Raw genomic sequence first — 15,081 nt, 5'->3', positions numbered from 1 at the left:
TATTTGAAAAAATATGTTGGGCATAAATTTTGAGGAGAGATTTAGTTAATTTCCCGGTATAATTAATTGCGCCACTGGTTTTTGCTGCATTTTTGATATCACGAGATAAGATCTTTTCGGAATCTGATTTTTTCGCTTTTACTTAGAACATATAATGCATTTTTTTCAAACATATTTGTTCAAATAACCATCGATTATCCTTGTTATAAGTAACTAATACTGTTAATTTCGTACGTTTACTGAGAGACAATGAATGTATGAAATAATCATTTTTTTCTCTTGCCCGTGGTGTTAATATAATTTCACAAATCACTTATAACACTATTACCGTGAACAATTTTCAAATTCCATGTCGGCGTCGGCGATCATTTTGACCACTGCCTTTCATAATATTTTCATTCCATCGCAAGTTTATTTTGGCTGTTCAATTAATAGCTGTTCACGATTAACAGCTCCAATTTCCTTATTTCGCTGCATATTTTGTGGTAAGGGAAAAGCATCGCTTCAAACTAAAAACATTTTTATACCATTTTTAGCGTTTGTTAAAATTGTGGTATATTCTCTCCGATGTAAATGACGCTCTTTGCTCACATTTAAGACAACCGGAGTTGGAATCAGGCTCAAATTATGATGAAATTAAAAAAATGTAAACTTTTTTATTTATGGTGATAAAATACACTATGCCTAGAGTAGTATCGGTCATTGTTAGAAAAGAAATTGCTTTTGATCTCAAGAATAACATGCCGGAAATGTACATCATCACAGAGAAATCGACAAAGCGGACACACTCGGATAAAACTTCTTTAGAGTAGAATGTTTTTTTTCATGAAAGTTCAACAAAGACAAAGCAAAGAGTGTTAGTTCTGAAAAATATGAATGAAAAAAAATAAGAGGGAAAAGTGGTATGAACACTGCTGGTTCTAGCGCTAGTTCAGAAATTAAGATTTAACCGAGAAATGAAGTTGGATTTTAAATAGATTTTAACAATATTCCAGCGATAAGTCCAGCAAATTTATAAGGAAAACATCAATTTTAATGCATTGTTCAAATTAAATATTGATTCTTGCAATTGGCTCACTTCCTTTCTCTGGGTATTTTTGATTGGTCTTAAACAGAAAATTTACAAATGAAATATTCAAACTTGTTAGTTTCGTGAGTATTTAACTAGGTATTAGCATTCGAATTCTTGTAATTAGTATCCAGAGGTCATTTTACTAGCCACTACGGCTCATATTTTACTCATAATTACGTTTTTCACTCATTAATTACCCTTGCATCTAAAATTGTTTGTCCTCTATTGATTGATGTTAAAAAATTGGGCATTCCACCCTAAATATTTGGAATATTACGTTTCAAATATGAACATTTCCCGTGAGTCTAGCGTGTTGATTGCACGTGCTTCTAGTGTGGTCAGCACCTAAAATGAAAATGTGCTAATAGAATTTAAATGGGGATCAGTATAGCTTGGTGCCTGTTTTTTTAAATATGATCGGGGTTACAACCCGGCTATATCAGCTACAGGTGAAATTACCGTTTGCATCAAGTTCTAGGCCTCATTGCGAATTACTTCAGGGCCACCCTTTCCCAAAGGGTAGCATAATCTAACGTCAGACGTTTGTTTTGTTCCAAATCCTCTTCACATTCTTAAAGATAAATTTTCTTTTTGCCTCACTACTTCGAGAAACTCTCCCTCTTTTCTCTCCTCAACAATCCTTCCTCTCCTATCATCAACAACTTCCCAACAACATCAACATCAATAATGAAATATTAAACGCTACGATCATGAGGACAAAGAATGATAAAATGGGCAAATAAAATGGATAGATGGTGAGAGATGAAATAATAATATTTGATGCTTCCCAGGTGAAATACGAGGGAAAACATTTCCCGGGATTCCCACCGGGTTAAAAACTTCATTTTTGCCGACGTTTCGAGCTCCGACTAGGACCTCATACTCAGTGCTACTGAATGTCGTTTTATTTAAAAGATAAACGAATAAAATAAAACGAAATTCAGAAGCCCTGAGGATGAGCCCCGAGTCGGACCTCGAAACGTCGGCAGAAATGAAGTTTTTTAGCCCGTTGGGAATCCAGAAAAAAGCTTATCCACAGATGAGAGATGATTCATTTAACTTAAAAACAACAAAACATAGGATGGTCGTATCATAAGAGGTATGCTAATAGCTCTGAAGGGGAATCAAGTTGTTGTGGTAGCAAGGGCGTTGTCTTTACAAGTCCGGGTTCAAATCTCGGCGGTGGCGAAGAATTTTCAGGGACTACTCGGGACTTGCTTGAATGCTGTGTGAAGGACACTTCAAGAGCAATGCTTGGTCTGTCGGATGAGACGTTGAAGCTGTGGTCTCCTTGGCACTTTTCGTTTGAAGCAGGTTAATGGCGATGACGAGTTTCTCTCCACCCACTCGCACGTATGTCTCTTTAGGCTGTCCCAAGAAAACATTTTTTTTAATTTCAAAATCGTCAACCAGATTTCGATGACCCTCGGGTATACAAGAATAGTCAAAAAGATTTTCGAAAAATTTTAAATAATTAGTTAGCGAGAGGCGCCTAAATACCAACACCCCTAATTTGTCATACGATTTTGCGTGAACTATCCTTGTATACCCGAGGGTCATCGAAATCCGGTTGACAATTTTGAAAAAAAAAAGTTTTTTTGGGACAGCCTATTGTCTCTTGTTTTCGTATTCCGCAGTTTCCAGCCAAAAATAGCTTTCTTTTTGGTGTTTCGCCTTTTTTAGTTGGTTTCAGACAGCAAAAAATAATTTGATTATATTTTAAATTGAGTCATGGCATAATAGCTAGAGATAATTAGGGATTGGGAGTATGGGTGGGGTTAAGGGCACATTTAGGGAACCTGTATTTTGGTTTTATAGGAGGTTCGCAGTCCCAGAGATTTTTCAATGAAGGATTATTTGTAGCGGCAAAGGTATTTTCAAATTTTTTAAAAGGCCATTTTCATAGATGTTAAAATTGGGGCCAATGAAAGATCTTTCCGAATTTTTTGTTACTAATAAACCATGGAGCATCGATGATTCGCCGTCTAATTTTGCTTTCCAGAACCTGAATTTTCTTTAGATGAGATGGTGCTACGTGAAGACAAGCAGGAGACGCGTAAGTAAGGATGGACTTGATTTCAGAATTATTTAACAGTAGTTTAGTCTTGATTCCAAGTGGCAAATTTTTTCTTTTGAAGAGGGTGTAGAACTGTGATGATTACTGCGGCTTTTGGACTACGGATGATATATGGGTGGACCAAGCGAGTTTGTTATCCATTAACACTCCCAAACATTTGGTTGTTTGGAATTTTGGGATTGTTTTGTTGCGGAAATAGGTGCGATATCCTTCGCCGGCTCTTGGTCTTTTGGAGAATATTATGTGGGAATATTTGGTGACATTGATGCATAATTTCTACTCATCCGCCCATTCTTCATAGCTGTCGATATGGTCTTGTAGCTGATCCGCCGTTCATTCCGGATCTCCATCCTTCTCTATCTAGACTTCCCTCATGACGCAAAAGGCTTCAGCTGTCAGTTGCCTCCGACAAATACCATACCATAGCATACCAAAGATAACTTATGATAGGGTATACCATTTATTATATATATTTCGAACATCAAAGCATTCGATAATAAGCCTAAGGAGAGTAAAATCCTCACAGCGGCAAATAAAATCCTCACAGCGTTAGAATTGCCAAAGGAAAATATCAGGACCCTTTACTATGAACGCCTTTTGGATGAAATTTACTCCAAACAATCTACAAAAAACTTTTAGCTTGAAAAAATGACAGAATGAGTGATAAATAACGCAATGGCAATTAAAAATCCATTTTTGAAACGGTAAATGAACTTCGCAGGACGGAGAAAATAATAGAGTTGTGTCACGAAGAGAGGAGAGATAGCAAGCTTGTTTTGAAGTTCAACATCATAGAATATCGTTTAAAACACAGCTGGGGCGACAACAGCTTTGCGTTCATGGATTCTCATCATCATGGCGACATAACGCAGTGCGCTCAAAGGACAGGGAAACTTTTAATTTTCCGAATCCGTTATCTCGATCGGGGATCCAATCCTGGGGTCGTCTCAACACTTCATTTGCACCGTAAGGCAATATTGGAGCTGCTGCCTTGCTACCTCCATGCCATAATAAGGGCCTCTGCTCCCTTCCATTCCCCCAATACATGCATAACCCCAGAAGCCTAGACCAGCAGGGGGTCCAGCGACCGATATTGGTGCAGGGCCTTTTGTTCCGCGCAGTTTTGAGAGCGCATTCGGTTAGTCTCACGGCTTTGCCCGGGTGGTTTAGGTGTCACTGCCAAAGAGGTTACAGTGCACGGGATCATAATCAACGTCACAGACCAGCATTTGATCGAAACACCATACCTTGATGAGCGTCACGTCCCATCCTGAATCGAAAAGTTCTTTGAGGGCACCAAATAACTTTAGCAGGAGGAGCGAAGGTACGATAGTATGGAACGCGGCTATTTATATCTACATTTTGTCGTAGATAGCAGAGAAATAATTAGAAAATGTATCGATTTCCGTCACCATTAAGCGTAAATATTTTCAAAGTTAAGGGTTAAGGCGATTAAGATTATACGACCTGAAAATTGCATGCAGTATTTTGAAGAAACTATGGCCAATGAAGTCCAAAGAGTGATGTCAATCAAATTCTGAAAAGTAAAAAAAATAAAGAGCTATTTTGTTTATTTTCGGGTTTATTCTGATGATTTAAGTTTAAATATCACTAATATTTGACATAAGTTACGCCAGATGAGGTGTGTGTGATCATCATCAATATAGCAGACCATCAATGCCATGGAAACATCAGAATTTGATGCACTTCTCACGACCTTTTATAGTATGTTTTGCCCATCTTGGATCGAAAACTTCTTTGATCGCACCGAGTAACTTTTGGAGGAGGTATAAAGAAAGCGAAGCTACGATAGGTTAGACCACAGCTGTTTACACCATCGTCAGGGGCGCAGCTAGGAATTAAGGCTGGGGGGAGGGGGTTTAGGTGCAACTAATACCGGAGTGTGTTGGGGTATGGAATACCCACCAGGATAAGCGGTAGGTGCGAGATCACTAAATTGCGGAATTATAAGATAAATGGTTCAAAATGGTGAGTTTTACGGCTTTCTGAGGGATATTTAATTAACCCTTACACTATTCTATTAGTAATATCAATCCAATTAGGTGAAATGGATAAACATTAAAAATTTATCTAAGCTCTGGGGGGGTTTTAACCCCCAAAACCCCCCCTCGCTGCGCCACTGACCCTCGTAGCATCATATGTCGTATGTAGAACTGCCTTGCTACCTCCATACCATACATACATGCATACTGACATAATTTAAGTAATACAGAATTTCTTTGTTCATTAATTTCCGATTCCATTAATGGCATCGACTAATATGATGCAGCTTGGAAAATTTATGAAATGTTTAAGTAAGCTATGGCCGATAGAATAGCATAAGCGCAGTAAATTAAATTATTTAAAGTAAAAGGTTAAGGTGATATTCTTATCAATAGCGGAATTATTTTAATTTTAATAAGTATCACCAAATTTTTCACTTGTGTATCACCAAATGAGGTTTCTGTGCAAAGACCATCATCAACATCACAGACAACCATTCGATGGTTCACCAGGCTTTGGTGCACGTCAAACAACTTTTTATGTAATTTTGACGGCTCATTTTACGAAAGCCTGCTCAGGCACACAGAAAATTATGGAGTAATGGTAAAGAAAGCGACGTTACGATGGAATGAACAATTTTGGAAATTATTTTTCAGATAAAAAAATTGATGCTCTGTAATGAATTGGAAAATGCTATTGAAACAAAGCATTTTCCTTGGTAATTGCATCTACTAATGTACTTCCAGTGCGCCTACCTAAAGTACATGTAGAGTGACTTTCCTTATGATTATTAGCCTTTCATGAATCGTATTCGTGCTTCATACTTACTTAAATTGATTTTAGCTCGGCTATTGACATCTCTTACCTAAATAAGTTCTCCAGCAGTTGGATAATGGTTTCTGCTGTTATCTTACGGTATGTCTATAACTCAACAATAAATCGAGACTAAATGAAGAAAAAACACGAACATTTATACATCTACACTTTCAGCTATTTAGATCACTTCAGCATCATTTTGCCGTAGGCAGCTCTGAAATCATTCGGAGAAATAACTTTGTGCTGCATCGAAGGGCAAACATTGTTTGAGATAGTGAGCATTTAAAACATTAATGAAGTTTATAAAATTTGGTCGATAGATGGCTAAAAGCGTCAAAATAGATAACCTTAATTAAAAATTCCATGTGACGATAAAAATAACGAGCCATTTACAGTTTATTTAGCTAAGGGATTTATGAAATTTCACATTAAAAACATATCTTCGCGAATAAAAAAATTGCTTATAAAAGCCATTGATCGAATGACATTTTTGCGTCTTTCATTGGAATAATGTGACAAAACTCAAGTAGCAATTCTGCTACGAGATCATGAATCCATCGAATCTTGTTAAATTGAAAACTTTACGTTCTGAAAATTTCTGTTATTTATAAGCTTCTAGGTAACTACAGATGCCATTAAAAACGGCTAGAGAGTTTATTTACGCGATAAAACTCACATATTGTACCCTATCCATAGCTAATTTTAAAAAGTACAAAGGAAGAATGATGCCTTCAAGAAGGGTAATTACGCTCAAAATGCACCTGAGGCAAGAGGTATCGGCATACAACAATTCAATGCAAGAAAAAGACGAATATATTTATTTAGGACGGTATTTTCCATTTCATCATTGAAGAGTTATAATTTTTAATATATTTGACGAATTAAATGGGCCCATTTAGGAAAGAATTACATTAATTTTTAACGCATGCGCACATAGGATGGAGGAGGGAATAGGACGCTAGATCCATATTTTAGTAGGGTTTCACAAAATGTTCAGTCAATATGCCTTTTAAGCTAAATTGGGAGAGATTTCAGTTAGTATAAAAAAAGACGTGGAAAAAGTTTTCCCTTTTATGACCGGAATTCGAGACAGAAGTCACTTTCTCCAATCAAAACCTTTCTGCAGCCAAATTTACAGCATAAAAGGCAGCCAATCTGGTCCTTTGAGCAGAATGCGATATTTTTGCGGACGTTGAGGCCTCAATTTTCGAAGGAATTATAAAGGAACAGGCCCTCGTAATGGAATACCATTAAAAGTCAGCGGAAACTGGGTCCTCTCCTTTTATGTTGGAGAAAAAATTAATTTGTAATATGTAGTACGAAAAATATATGTATATAGTCATATTTACATTGTTTTTATGTGATTATGTATCAATTTTTTTACAATTATTTATGCTATTTATTTGATTAATTTTCCTTGTGCATAAACAAAATATTATTTATTATTGGGATTTATCTTTTTGTTATGTTTTTTGTTTTATAGTTACCAAATTAATTCGATTAACTCGCTAGCGGTGTTGAATCAATCGTAATGAAAGCCTTTCATTCCAATACGTACTCAAGCAAATAGTTACTCATCCGGATTGGAAATTCAAATATACTTAGTTTTATCAGATTTTAAAAGATAAAAATTTGAATAAGAGAGACCAGTCAATTTAAGTGGAACCTATAATCCGATCGTTTAAAGTTTTGGAACACTTTTAGCTTTTGAAATCATATAAGCCAAATTGCATAAGTGACGTAACTTAAATTCTGTGACATCAAAAATGAAGGTCCTGTTCTGATCGCCAACGTGTCCATTCTGATTATTTAAAGTTCAGCAAGTATCATCAAATTTATCACTTAAACATCACCAGATAAGGTTTCTCTGCACAGTATTGCCAAACGACATCATAGACTACCATTTACTGCAAAACCTAGGTATAGGTTGAGCAGATGTGTCCATTTATCTACATTTCAATGGTGGAGGTTTCTCTTTGATAAACTCGTTCCTGAGATATTCATTCGTGATAAGATGCCTTAGTAAAAATATATCCCTTGTATTCTCTGGGAACGTATCAGGAAAACCCATCCTAAAGCGTAGGTCGGGCGTTTCCAACAGTCAAGTTAACTTGATGTCGAGTTCTCTTGATGTCGTGGAACCACGATTCATATGACAATTCACGAACTACATCCTACGGAGGTTACATCTAGCGTCCGATGACACGGAGTACAGGATCGAGAAAATATTGAGACGTCGGGGGAGTGGTCCTAATTTGGAGTATTTTATCAAGTGGGACGGATACCCACCGTCTTTTAACTCGTGGATTTCAGCTTCTTCCGTGCGTAAAATATGAACGAATTTTATCTTACACTACCCAGCGATAGCTCGAGGGATTTTTTCCCAAGAAATACAATCGCTCATTATCGTACAAAGTTGAGTCATCGCATCGATTTAGAAAATAACGAGTGGTATGTCGGTCTAGCTGAGATTTCGATTCCTTCTATTGAGGTAAAAAAAGTTTCCGAAGACACACCAGCTGTTATCGAAAACTTTACTCCAGCGCCTCGCGTAGCAGACGAATTGCCTCCTAAGGATAATAGGACCCGGACTGAGGAGGGATTAGTTCGAGGGGATAAAGAAGTTATAAATGTGAAACTTTTAGATGATTCATACTTTACAATTCCCATTGGTACTTATGACAGTATTGCGGCGGCATTTGCAAAACCATATATAATCTCCAGTACACAAAAACAAACTTACATTTCAAATGAAGTAATGCGTTATATTGATAAACTGAGTGTAAGGATTAACCAGGTTGGAGTTGATGAACGCATATTACCACGGTCTGCGCAAATTTTTGCGAGCGGAGTAAAATACTCGTTGTCTCCGGGAACGTATGATTCGTTTGCTAACTTATTCAATAGAACTTTGTCAGGCTTTAGTGGAAAAGGCAAGGAAAAGATAAAAAATGACCTATCATTATTATCGGCTGTTCTCATTAGATTATCATTTAAAGATTCAACGTTGACAGATGATGAGCTAGCTGAAATCATCGATGATGCCAGGGTAGAGATTAACACTAAAGAAGACAAAGGAAAAAGAGGAAAAAGAAGCATTGCAACCTCCTCAAAAAATGTTTACGTTTACACAGATATAATAAAACCGCAGTTGGTAGGTGACACTTTGAGTCGATGAATCCGCATCATAAATGTTAAAATTGGTGATTATCAAACTTTCAATCCGATTTATTACTACCCCGTCGAGAAAAACAATATCGAGAGCGTTGAAATTCTTTTTGCAGATAAACTCGGTGAAGCAATTTCTTTTCATAGTGGGGAGCAAAGCTCGATAGTTGTGCTACACTTTATAAAAAAGAATTGATTCACGTTAGTACATCATTTTACGACGAGATGGCGCCGGTGATGGATCGATATTATAGTTATTATTCAAAACAGGTGGGGGGAGAGATTGGATCCTTGTATAGAGCTTCTTATAGGGTGCAAAAGGGACGAGGTATCGGGAGTTTCCTCGCGGGATTGTGGCGATTTGCAAAACCTTTGCTATTTAGCGGGCTTAAGACTGTTGGTAAGGAGGCCGCGAGCGCTGGGGCAGCAGCTCTTGGAGACCTTGGAACAAAACCGGTTAAGGAGATACTGCGCAGTAGAATAAACGAGGCAGGTCAGAACTTGAAACGCAAGGCCGAGGAAAAGATAAAAGGCATGTCTGGGGGTGGGTTGAGGATCGCGAAACGTCCAAGGTTAAATAAAATAAAACATAGCTGCGTAAGAAAAAAGCGACAGTCGATGAGAAGTCGAAGAGGAAAGAAGGTTGTTGGAGGAGATATTTTTTCGCGATAATGGCAGAGCATATGCTGACTTCGTTGGATTTATTTCAGCCCAATCCGCCGGTGCAAACTAACATCTTGGCAAAAAGACTCGTGTCCTACAAACCCATATCTTCGCTAGATAATCGATCGGTTATAGAATTCCTGATCAAAGACTCTGGGGATGCGTATAAGGATTTGAATAGTATATATCTTAGACTTAAAGTGAAACTTTGCAAAAAAGACGGGACTGATTACAATGAATCCGCTACCAATCAACCGGGAGTAGTGAACAATATTCTGCACTCTCTGTTCGAGCAGTGTAACGTTTATTTCAATGGGGCGTTGGTCACACCATCAGAGGATAATTACCATTACAGAAGCTACCTGGAAAATGTGTTAAATTATGGAACAGATGCGAGCAAAACACATTTACGAAATGTGGGGTGGGAGTTGGACACGGGAGACGATATTAACTTGACAGATACTTCAAATTCTGGTTATACAAGGCGTAAGGGTTGGTTTAAGAACAGTGCAGAGGTTGAGTTGTATGGTAAACTGCACGTAGATGTTTTTAATCAGATACAATTAATGATGGATCGAGTAGACATCGGTATAAGACTATTGCTCTCTAATCATGCTTTCCATCTTATGGGAGGGAATGATGATGGACTATTGAAAATTTTAGACGCAACTTTATACGTTCAACATTTCGATATTAACCCATCCATTTTAGTTGCACATAATAAAATCCTGGAAAACAACAATGCCAAATATCACTACAAGCGTACCGAGTTGAAAACTTTTACTGTTCCTTCTGGTGGACGAACTTTAAGCCTTGACAATGCGATCGTGGGTCGAATACCTAATGTAATTATTTTTACAATGGTGGATAATGAAGCATATGCGGGAAGTTTGAATAAGAATCCATTTGCTCTCTCTCACTATTCGCTCGAGAATTTTTCACTCTTTGTGAACGGTGTGCAAATTCCGTCCGAGGGGTTACAATGCAATTTTTCAAGTAAAAAGTATTGGGCGCGAGCGTATGACACAATATTCTCAGGAAGTGGGATAAAGCATTACAATCGGGGTAATCAAATCACTTACGATATGTTTGGACACGGTTATTTTATGCTAGTCTTCGATCTAACACCCGATGATTCAGGTAATGAGGACTATATAAGTTTAGGAGATAGAGGTGTGGTGAGAATAGAGGCGAGATTTGAAAACGAATTATCGAGAACGGTTACGTGTTTACTTTTCTCAGAGTATGATGCAACAGTGGAAATTGATAAAAACAGAAACATTATCACAAACTTTTAGTCATGGATGGAATTCAAATTAACAGGTTACTAAGACCACTCAATATATTTCGCGGAGTTTACGCATCTGATAGGTTACCAAAATCACCACGAAATGGAGTTTACATAATAAATTTAGATCCATCTAAATTACCGGGTTCACACTGGGTTGCAGTCTATTTACATAATAATTATGCAGAGTATTTTGATTCCTACGGCTTACCTCCTTTTGTTTCAAATATAAGTAATTTTTTAAAGTCATTCTCAGTCACTCGCAATCACGTTCAAATTCAAAGCTTTCGTTCGGATATTTGTGGTGAATACTGCTGCCTCTATACCGCTAGTAAATCATTAGGTCAAACACTACACAAATTCCTCGCACACTTTCATCACACCATCCCTCATCTCAACGACTGTCGAGCCCTGAAGCTGTTTCATCAGACCTTCAAGCGGGTTCGGCGGGCCAAATGTCATCCCAGAGCTCAGCGGTGCTGTTCCCGAATAAATACGATGAGCAGGAAGAGGAGGTGATTATTTGAGAAGAAACAGCCGCAGAATGCAGATCGTGGTATCTGTGACTTATAGCCAAGGCGGGGTGACGGAGCTTGCAGCCGTCGACGTGGATTCAAATCGTTTATTTTGGGGCAGTTTCAAGAAACATGGGAAGCTCATCGCTGGAGGAAAAAAGCTACGTTTCCCAGACCCCTTACAACGAGATGAGACATCCTTCAACGAAGGATTCATTTCACACACCGAACTTTCAACTACCCTGGAAGCTATGACTGAGGGTGCAACCGCTCTCTACGCATTCAGCGAAGCAGAGTGTGAGTTCTTGACCGATCTGACGGGACGCACTTTCATCTCTCTCGAAAAAGAGTTAAACTGCCCCCCTCCCGAAAAATGTTCCTTTCTTGCCTTTTCCTGCCTCAATCCTTGTCACAAATTGCGCAACAGCACTTGCGCATTGAGAGATGCACATTCTCTCGCCCAGTGGTTCCAGTATAACCGTCTCAAAACCGAAGTTGATCCTTGCCCGGATGACTGTTCCCCCACCCCTCCTCCTACATCAACCTCTAAATAAGGACGGTTACGTCACCATACGCCAGTCGTCATGCAGTCATCGATGGATGCAGACCATCAGTCTCCTCCGGTGAAGAGAAAGAAACCGGCTGGAAATTTTATTCCTTCTATTGGACAATCGGACAATTTACTTCTTCAAACTGTGTATTATTTGAACAAAACAAAGACAAAGAGTGTGTGTATTGGTTACGATCCTGGTAGAGACTTTGAATCAGTTGTGCAATTTAATCAAGTTGGAAAAAAAAGTGTAATTGTTTCACAAAGTGAGTGGGCAAACATCTTGAACTGTGAAAAGGATGTGGATTTGTTCTTTTACAAAGGAGAAAAGCATTTTTTAACTTCCTGTTTGGCTTATGCGAATTACTTTGGGAAGACTCATTTGGTTATTAAAAAGACCTTTAATTTAAAGGAAGAAGAGTGGTTTGCATTGGTGAAACTCTTCAAGCTGATTGATTTATTTCTTCAGAGGCTTTCAGCTAGTCGTGACAAAGTGAGACATTTTCTCGCCACAAAATTAGCAAAGAATATCACAGATTGTGATTTTGAAAGACTTGAATTAGAGATGGTACTCATAGCGTATGGTTCGGCTGATAATCAAAAGTTGTCAGCTTGAGTGTGAGTGAAAGGCTTTCTAACCTCTGGCGTGAATGAAAGTTCCGTAAGTTAGAGAGTCTTGATGTAAGTTCAACCCCTGGCATTGGGTGTAAAAACCTTGTAAGTTGGACATACATCACGATGGGTGCCATTGTCGAATTTCAAGGATTTACGGGTAGTAATGGAAATTTTATTGTCAAAGAATTGGCAATTATCGCTGTCCAGAATAAATGCTGTAATACGTGGTTATTTAAATCACCACAGAGATTGCTCTTTACAAAAGAGTCTTCTTGGCTGAGAAACAACTATCACGGCTTGTGCGAATACTCTGGAGATGTGGATTATTCAGAACTGGAGAGTATACTTCACAATTATACTAAAAATTTTAAATATCTATTCACAAAGGGTGCTCAAAAAGCTGCCTTTTTAACAAGTCTTCTTCCCAAGGGAATTTGTGTGGCTAATCTGGAACTTTATGGGTGTCCTTCATTCACGAAATTGACCACGAATGAGGGTTGTTTAATTGAAATTCATATGGATGGTAATCTACAATGTGCCAGAAAAAATTGTTTTAAGCTAGCTGATTGGTGTATACGAAATAAAATATGTTAGATTTTCTAGTCAAATGTATCATTTTATTGTTTTACATCATCATGTTCACTTTGATCATTTACGATGCTATACAATTGAGACAATATGATTGTATCTGGGGATATTTAATCGAATGTGGTTATTTAAACGAGAGTGCTAGAGAACTGTCTGCGCTCAGACGTGCTGTTCAATTGTTTCAAGAGGATTATAACATAAGTATGAGTGGGGAAATGAACTATGAAACCATGTATATGGTGAACAATGTAACAAACTCATCTGTGTGTGGTTGAAGAAAATAAACTTTTGTTGTTAAAATTTACCCTGGTCTTTCATTTGGAAATAAAAAACACATAATATAGTATTTAATATATTTATTGTTAATAAATATACATATCAACTTCAATTTTGAGTATAAACTTTATCACTCTCAGACGGGTACCTTTAATAGCGTCTGTGGTACCATAATACACTTTTGATTTTCTATGGTCTGTATAACACACAGGTTTTGGCCCGTCAATACAATCACTTTGAGTCCTCGTTCCTCCTCCTTTTGCGTAGACTCGGGGCTGGTAGCACTCGTACACATCCAACCAGATGATTGGGTGCTGCTTGTCCGCGAGGCGTCGCTTTTCCGGATCGGTGATGTCATCCTGGTTCGTTATGTTAAATCTCTCCACTACACCATTCTCATTCTCGAAGCCGGAGAAAGTCACTTTCTGTCCGATCACTTCAATAATCTTTCTCTGGTGTCGGAATACGCAGTAGTAAACTTCGTTAAAAAGTACCGAGAGCACAAAATCTGTGCCTCGTTGAGGGATGTACACGATGTAAGTATCCGGATCTGACTGCTTCTCCACCCGTAGATTGGTGTCCTCCAGGGAGGCTTCGGGATCTCTTTGCAGCTCAGCGACAGTTCTGGAGGCCATGTTAACGTTGAATGAGGTAATAATCACTCGGGAGTCCTTTATATGCGGGAGTGGGAGGAGTCACGTTGCAACCGCACGTGTGTAGACCTTGGTAACTGCCAATGGGAACATATCCAACTCGAGTGGGAGAAGCTATGGGCTCGGCACGTGTCTGGAATGCACTGGGAGTGAAAGGGAACGTTGTGACGTCATGTGCCAGACTCGCCAAATCCCCACTACTAACGACATCATAGACTACCATTTACTGCAAAACCTAGGTATAGGTTGAGCAGATGTGTCCATTTATCTACATTTCAATGGTGGAGGTTTCTCTTTGATAAACTCGTTCCTGAGATATTCATTCGTGATAAGATGCCTTAGTAAAAATATATCCCTTGTATTCTCTGGGAACGTATCAGGAAAACCCATCCTAAAGCGTAGGTCGGGCGTTTCCAACAGTCAAGTTAACTTGATGTCGAGTTCTCTTGATGTCGTGGAACCACGATTCATATGACAATTCACGAACTACATCCTACGGAGGTTACATCTAGCGTCCATCGCTGATTCCGAAAGGTTGATTTCAATCGGTCAGCACCGCTATCGGAATTTGTTTTGTTTAAAAATTTTCATTCCGATGACACTATGAGCTCTCGAAGTGAGTTACTTTAGGGTTTAGAGTTAACATCAGCAACTTTCAAAGAATAGATGTATAAAAGATACTTTTAATGCATGGAATGAAGCCCATTAAAGATGCATCGTAGGAAAACGTTAGTTCCAATGCAGAGCGTAGCCTCGGTGACGAGAGGTGAACGCGCATGTCAGAACTATTCACATG

General features: G+C 38.4%; 1 protein-coding gene across 5 annotated transcripts in view; it reads right to left on the bottom strand.

Annotated features, from left to right (window-relative positions):
* LOC124166723 (neurotrimin) overlaps positions 1 to 15,081 on the bottom strand; it is a 313,058-nt gene that overhangs the window by 26,638 nt on the left and 271,339 nt on the right. The window lies entirely within an intron of this gene.

This window comes from Ischnura elegans, chromosome 10, assembly GCF_921293095.1.
Source record: "Ischnura elegans chromosome 10, ioIscEleg1.1, whole genome shotgun sequence".
NCBI lineage: Eukaryota > Metazoa > Arthropoda > Insecta > Odonata > Coenagrionidae > Ischnura > Ischnura elegans.
The sequence above is the reverse complement of the archived record's forward strand: the minus strand, read 5'-3'. Positions and strand labels throughout refer to the sequence as shown.